We start from the raw sequence: 7,769 nt of genomic DNA on the forward strand, positions 1-7,769 counted from the left end.
GACCCCAGCCTCCAGCTCTGTGCCCCTCACTGCTGGTGTATTGAGGGGGGGGCTTTCCTTTTTTCTTTTTAAGGCAAGACTCTAGTTTTGAGGATCCAGTGCTATCCGTTTGAAGATTTATTTTTTTTTTCCCAGAGCAATTGCACGCTGTTCAGCACTTGCTGTACAAAATGTTGTTAAGTAAACACATTGCCTCAACCCCCAGCATTTCCTATGGCCTGGGTCATTTTTAGAACAAAGTTTTTTTTCCCCTTCCATGTTGCAGAAGATTGCCCAAACGCTGTTACTGAAACCATGTGTGTTCATTTCTGTGTGACTCTGCTCCGGGCCCATGTCACCGCCCGAGGAGCAGACGAAACCACAGTCTGTCACAGCAGAGAGCAGCCTTTAGCCCATCGCAGATAGAACGTGCTGGAGCACGGCAGGCGAGGGCCCGGGGGGGGGGGGTCCTGCTTTCACCAGGCTTTTAAGTATGTGCTGGAGTGTGGCATTGAATGGAGATGAGTCGCCCGGTTCAGGTCACAGTTCCTGCAGGAGCATCGCTTGGGAAAGTTCAGGGTGGATTGGGAGAGCAGGAAACACTCGCTTTCCCCCTTGTGCCGCCCAGGACAGCATGGGCTCCCCGCGGCTTCACCCTCGGAAAGTCCCTGCTTTCTCTCTGGAGCTGCATCTGGCCCCAAAGCACTTTCTCCCAGCGCGGGTGAAACCGATCCTGGCCCTGCCAGCACTGCCGAGGGTGCACGGGGAGCCTTGCTCTCAGAGACACTGTGCAAGTGATGCTTTCCCAGCATTTTGCACAAGAGGTTGGGTTTTTTTCCAGAAATTTCCTGTGGGACCCTGACAGGGCTGTTCGCCCCATCGATCCTCGTTCAAAGCACAGCATTCAGCACCATTAAATAAATGCACAGCCCCGTTCCACAGTCGCGGCTGCTCTCCTCGCTGTTGCCAGCTGACTGTGACCACGTGTCGGAGGAGCAGCTTCCCTCCCCGCTGTCATCCCTCCACAGTTTCCCCATTGGGGGACAGTCCGGCCCCACGCCCAGCCAGAAGCTGCAGCCCAAAATGCATCATTTATTAATTACATCAGGAGAAAAGAAGTGATGACCTCCCTCCGCATCTCCTCCTGCCAATGCTCCCAGAAAGCCCCGACGGGACCGTGTATAATTGCAAGCCGATACACCCAGGGTGACTCTAGCCTGGAAGCCCATTTTGCTATGCGTGACAGAGCAGGATTTTGGCATTGCCCCTCATGTGCCTTTTAAGGGAAGGATCATCCCTCAATGCAGCTGGTGCATTATTCCTTGCACTGCCCATCTCCCCACGCACACAGATGGCCACAGACCCTAAAGCTCATCCTCGCCCAGCTGCAAACACCGATGGAGCCAGGGTCTGAAAGCGCCAAGCGCTCACTGTAGAGTTTTTGAAGATGCTTTAAGGGAACCAAAACCTGAAGCATGAAAAACCACCAGTCATGGAAATGCAGGCCACAGCAACTGGGTTATACTTAGAATAATAATAATAATAATAATAATAATAATAATAATAATAATAAAAGAAAACAAAGAGAAAACAAGGACTTTGGAAAAGCAACTTTCCTGCCTCTAAGCAGGGCTGGCCGCTCCATCGGGTGAGGACAAGGCCATGTCCAGGCAAGCTCTGGAAGTCTCAGCAGTGGACACCCACCAGCCTGCTGCAGCGCTTGCCCGCTTAAACCCACATTTGCGCCTGGGCTGAGCAGGCTTGGTGTTACCACATGCAGGGAGCAGCACACGCACACCGAGATGTGGGTATAACAGCAGAGGCAAGATGCAGAGCTTCAGTGCTGGGGTTTCAGCACAGCCTCACCCACACGTACCTGCAACCCTCATCCATCCCACGCGTGTCCTCTCCTTCCCACTGCTCGCTGCACCGCCTGCCTCCCAGCATTTCTCACTGGAGCTCTCTCTAGCCTTGCCCTGCGAACCGCTGTCTTCTTTTCCCCCCCTCCCCATCCCTGCCTGCTTTGCAAAGACTAAACTGTTCCATAGAGTATTTTTATACTGGGGCATCTCTTGCAGACCTTGTGACTTGCACCAGAGCCTGGCTCTGAAGCAGCTCCATTTTCTATGGGCACAGTCACATGGCAGCTAGTCACACTGCTGCTCTTCCTTTATTCGGAGAGCCTTTCAGTTCTCCTCTTATATTTTTCAATATATTTTGCTGCTGTATCCTGCCTGGGGGTGTGAGCAGCCCCTTGAACTCACAGAGATGCCCCATTAGCAGACGTGGGGGCATGAGGGGATTCCCAGAGCAGGGCCCGTCTCTGTCCCAGGGCCTCCAGAGGTCCCACCAGCATCCAGGGTCCCCCGCAGGAAAACATCCTTCGTGTACCCAGGGGAAGGAGCAGGGCCCACAGCAGACACAAAATAATCTGCTTTCTGGACGTCTCCCCTCTAGTGGCAGCAGCCAAGCATCCCTCTCGGTTGGTGTTAACCCTCACAAGACTTGATATCCATGTTCTCCAGGACTTTCGACCCTCTTACCCTCCAGCATTCACCGAGGTCTCTGTTTCAGTAGCATCCTGCAGCAGGGAGTTCCACGGCTGGATCTGAGCATGCGGAATTATTTCTTTTCTTCTGTTCGACCTTGCTCTTTTTGGTTTCAGTACCTGTTCCCTTTTCACTTGCATTATGACTACAGGAAACTCCCAGCAGATTGCTTTGCTGGAGAAGCAGCGGCTGGGCTTTCAGTCAGCAGTTTGCTAGCTTGCCCTGCGTTACATTTCTTGCAGTCAAATTCCCACTCGCCTCTCCACGCTCCCGGCCATCCTTCTCTCTCTCCTCCCTACATCATTCCTCTTTCTTTCCTCCTCATTCTTGTTCACTCACTTCACCATTCTCCCTTACAAAACAAAGCAGCACCGAGCTCTCCTGGGGGTCTTTCTAGCAGAGCTTCAAGCTATGTGAACTCCAGCCACCCCAGACCACAGAGCAAACCCCACATCGACGCTCCCCTCTGCAAACCCCGTGGCAGCATCACCCGGGACCTCACTGCCCCGAAGACCCCCCGTGCACACGATGGCCCCAAACCGCTGCTGGCCAGCTTGTGCTGAGCTGCGTGGGGGGAGAGGACCCTCCCCACGCCTGGCCGATGGCTCCTTGGGCAACTTTCCTCCAGGTGCTCTCGGCCACCGCGGCAAGCAGAGCACTGGCATTTGCCTGCTCAGTGCGGATGCTTTCACGTTCATAAGCATCATATATTGAAAATAACAGGGAAAGTGGTTTGCTTGCCTCCTGCCTGGCCCTGGATCCCACAGTGCCACCAGAGTGCCGTCTGCTCTCCACAAGCCTCGGGAGCTTTGTTCTTATCCCAACATACAGCTGAGTTTCCCACAGGGCAGCTCAGCCGGAGTCCCCTGTGTCCTGCATCCCCCCCAGCCAGCCCACACATTTCATCTCCTCCTTACCTCAACCAGGCTCCCGCTTTTCTTCTCCTTAGACTGCAGAATCTCCTGGGCCAGACCCCCATGCCTGCATTAGACCAGCCCCAGGGGGTCTCTGAGCTGCAGGAGGACTTCTACATAAAATCACACTTTCGCAGGTAGCAACAATGGGCACCTGGGGGACACAGCCCATCATGAGGGGGTTCAAAGGAAAAACCTGGTGGAAATAGGAAAAGCAAGATCTCCCTCCGGGAGGTGGTGGTGACAGCCAGGGGATGAATTAGTCACCCGAAAGTTTGATCTCTCTGCAACCGCAGACAGATAGTGCTGCTGGTCTGGGAACAAACCCACCCCACCGTGCAGTGTGTCTGGGGCCTGCTGCAGAGGCGAGGGGGTCCCGATGGATGGTGTCCTCCCGCCGAGCAGCGCAAAGAGCTGCAGTGAACAGGCTCGGTCAATATTTCACACCAAAAATATTTATAGTCCGTCCAGGCCCCTATCTCTGCAGCCACAGGAGGAAAGAAACCGCTCCCCACAGCCATGAATCTCAAGTCAGCACAAAGCAGCCCAAAAGCATCTCTGCTGGGGCAGCGTGCTGCGAGAGGGAGCTCTGCCCCAGGGCCCCCCCTGGCTCTGCCTGGCAAAGCCTCCCGGGGTGGCTGTGCTGGGATGAGCTCCCATTCCCACAGGGAGCGCCGGGAAGCTGAATCGGTTTGGTTCGGGCCGTTCTCTCGTGAGGTTACGGTTTTCCTGTAAGTGAGAAGCAGTGGCTGCGAACACGGTTTTCAACAGCAGCGTTTATTTGACTGACGGCGGCCTGGCCTCTCCCATGCTTTAAGCAGAGAGCAAACCCACCGGCCGCTGACCTGCGCGCATCCCTAGACTATTGCAACAAGCAGCTACCCCAGGCTGGCCGCCCTTCGCCCCGGACCCTCACAGCCAGCTCAGCAACAGCTTCCCCGCCAGCGTGGTGGCCAGCAGGCTGGGGAGGTGCAGCAGCGTCGTCCCCCCGCCGTTCCTCGAGCCCCGCGGTGGCCCGTTGCAGTCGTCGCTGAAGCAGCATTGCAGGGTGGCCCCGCCGGAGCCGCCACGCCGTGCCTGCTCGCAGAAGGACTTGTAGGAGCAAGATTTAATGATGCTGTCTGCAAGGAAAGGTACGCGCAACGTGGTGGGGGGGGGGAGGTACTCCCAGGCATCGGGGGTTTCGCTGCTCCCCTGCTAAGCTGGGGGAGGAAAGGGGGAAAGCAGAGCCGTGTCCCAGCACGTTGCGTTACAGATGTGGAATAAAAGGGTCACCCTCCTGCCCACAGGGCTGCTGGGAGAGCTGAGCAGCGGTCTGGTGGCCAAGGGATGTCCCCATGGTCACAGCGCTCCGAGTCACTGCAGAGCACGTCACACAGCTCCACGGTGAAATAGTGACCACATATTTATAGCCACATGTCAAAACATGTATAGCCCAGGCTATGGAGTGAACCCAAGGCAGGAGGGGGGGTTGGTTTTGGGAACCATCTCTGTCCGTCTTGCTGGCCTTGCAGCCGCAAGGCTGCACCGAGGGTGGAGAAGCATTTCTGGTGGATGGGAGCAGATGCCACAAAGAAGGATGTTCCTCATGTCAGGAAAGGGCTGTGAGTTGTCTCAGACCAAAAGCATGTTTCTGAGGACTAAAAACTTGGAAAAAACCAGGTGGCTCATTCCTGCTTCACGGGGACAAGAGGAAGCCAGCTCCTGGTCTGCCCCAGCAGGTCCTCTGCTTCTCCTCGCCCTCTGGTCCCCCAGCACCTCTGGTCCCCCCCCAGCCCCTCCAGTCCCCCCCAGCACCCCCGGTCCCCTCAGCCAAGCGACTTACTCGGCGCAGTGATTGTGGAGCAGGCGTCAGAGTACTGGGGGCAGCTGTGGGAGCCTTGCTTGTTGCAGTCGTTCTCGTTGGATGCAACACATTTGTGGCATTTCAGGGCTTTACCTGCGCGAAGACGGGGAGGAGGAGGAGTGAGACTAGCGGTGACGTGCTGCCCCGGAGCCCTGAGTGCCCTTTGCAGTCTGTGGGTCTCCACGGCCACTGGTGGCCCCCAGCACAGGGGCAGGGAGTCACGGGCGAGGGTTAGCACCGATCAGAGCCGAGCAGCTCTGCCGGCCAGGAATCGGCAAGACCACGGCACGCAGCAGGCTTCGGGATGGGGGTCCCTCCTGTCCGTGAAATTAATGCAAAACTCCTTCAAGTGTGACTCAAAACGATGAGAGCTAAACTGGGCAGGCTAGCTCTTCTGAGTCCTTGCTCTGAAAAAATTCCTGAAACTGAGAGTCCTGTAATTCCCTTTACAGTAAAAATAGGTAGACACAATATTAAAAAAAAAAAAAACAACTAAATCTTTGTCTTCTTGTGCCAAATTTCATTTTAATGCTCATTTTTGGGGGAGAACGGAGGATTCATCTAACTTGTGGAAGCAGGTTTTGTGCATTTGTGTGTCTTTAAACTCCAGCAGCTCCCCCGTGCAACATTTTGCACAGAAAGCGCATCCCAAAGACACTGCCCAGAGGAAGAAGTGCAGTGACAGACAGCAAAGTGCCGGGCAGGCACCTGTGTCAGGAAGGACAAGTTATCTCCAAATTGTCCTCAAAGGAGGCCACAGGCATGTCAGGTAATAACCGGCCCCTCACCTCCGCCGGCACCCTGTGCATCAGAGCTGATAATAGCTGTAAGAGCTGTTTGACCCTTTGGGAGAGGAAAATGCACAGCTGCCAGAGGTCCCAGCTCAGCTGAGGAACCAGCTGAACAAATGTGAAAGCGTTATTATCATTTTGAGACAATAAAAGACTTTTTAACTAACAAACAGCACTGTTTTAAATACCTGCAGACAAAGCACCACCCCTCCGAAAAAACCCAACCCAACCAAACCTGAAGATCCTGCTCCTGCCTGAAATTATGAATACTCGATTTTGATGGTGATGGTTAATTTACCATTGATGTTGGGAGTCAAATTGGTATCTGCTTTGCTGGCTGAGCAGAGCCCTCTCGTGGCAAGCAGGGCCCAGCTCCTGGTCAGCAGGATGGGTCTTGCAGGAGGCCAGAGCTCCCACCTTCATCTCGTGGGAAAGGAGAAAACCAGTGTCTCGGGGAAAACTGGGATTTCATGGGGCCAAATGCCAGTAAATGCCTGCCGTTAACCCGCACTGCCCCCAACTTCCACGCCGGGATTGATGGTCACAAACTTCTCCTTTGTGGTTCTTTACAGCACGGTACAACCTTTCATTTACCATCAGCTAAAACCAGTTCGGGGTTCATCTTCCCCTGGTGCGAAGATCCTGAAACTGCCCCGACCTGCCCACGCCTCATGGCATTGCTGAGCAGCACAACCACCTTCCTGCCTTTTAAGATGGCTTTTTGTGATACTGCCTTTGAGGAACCGAGTTTTAGCTGGGAAACACCGCTCTAGCGATGAGAAGCTGCTGTTCTTTGGCTCAGGTACCTCCTCGGCTCCGTCAGAGATGGAGACCGGGAGGCTCTGCGGTGCCTGCCGGGCACCGATGCCTGCGCTTTGTGCAAGCGCCGGAGAGGGCGAGGGGCAGGGTGCTCCTCTGGGTGCTGCTAGGAGGAGAAAGCCACCATCCCCCCCCCCCCAAATGCCATTTTTCTGCAGGGATGGGAGCAGCGTCGGACCCAGGCACAAGAGGCACACGCAAGCCTGCGGACAGGCGGCAGGGATGGGGGCAGCCAGCAAGCAGAAGAGCAGCTACAGCCAATTTACCCCACCTAGCACTGCCCTGAGCTACGGGACACTTACTTTCTCCAGCCAGGGATGTGACGATGGCCAGGGCCAGGAGGGTCTTCAGGGCAGACATTTTCAGCAGTGTGCAGCACGGGTCGCGTAGCCTCTGTTTTGTCTTAAGGTCTTACAGCTAATCTGCTTGGGTGATTGGATCACTGGGCTGGGGATAACACACTTACTGCAGCCCCTGGCTAATGCCATCTTAGCACGGGAGGACGGGACGTGGCTCCCCAAGGGCATGGGCCGGTCTGGGGCATGGGAGCGGGGCAGAGCATCAGCCCGGTGCGGTGGAGGTGGCCGGACCTGCTCACGCTTGCCGGGCTGGGCTCTGCTCTGCGTCCTGCCGGTGCCTGCTTTGGGAACCCTCTCCATCTCCAGACACGTTACCTTGGTTGGCTTTCAAAGATCTCTCCCAAGCCCATCTGCTCCATCCAGTGAATAACCCCTTTCTTGCTGTTTGCAGCAGCCAAATTGGGGAAGAACCCTCCAAAGTTTCCAACCCACCAGAAGAGAAGTGCAAGAGAACAACTGAAAACCCGTAACGGGGCTGGGAGCCCAGCGGAGTCGTCCCTGCGCTCACCTAC

The sequence above is a fragment of the Harpia harpyja genome, chromosome 13 (genome assembly GCF_026419915.1).
Source record: "Harpia harpyja isolate bHarHar1 chromosome 13, bHarHar1 primary haplotype, whole genome shotgun sequence".
Classification (NCBI taxonomy): Eukaryota; Metazoa; Chordata; class Aves; order Accipitriformes; family Accipitridae; genus Harpia; species Harpia harpyja.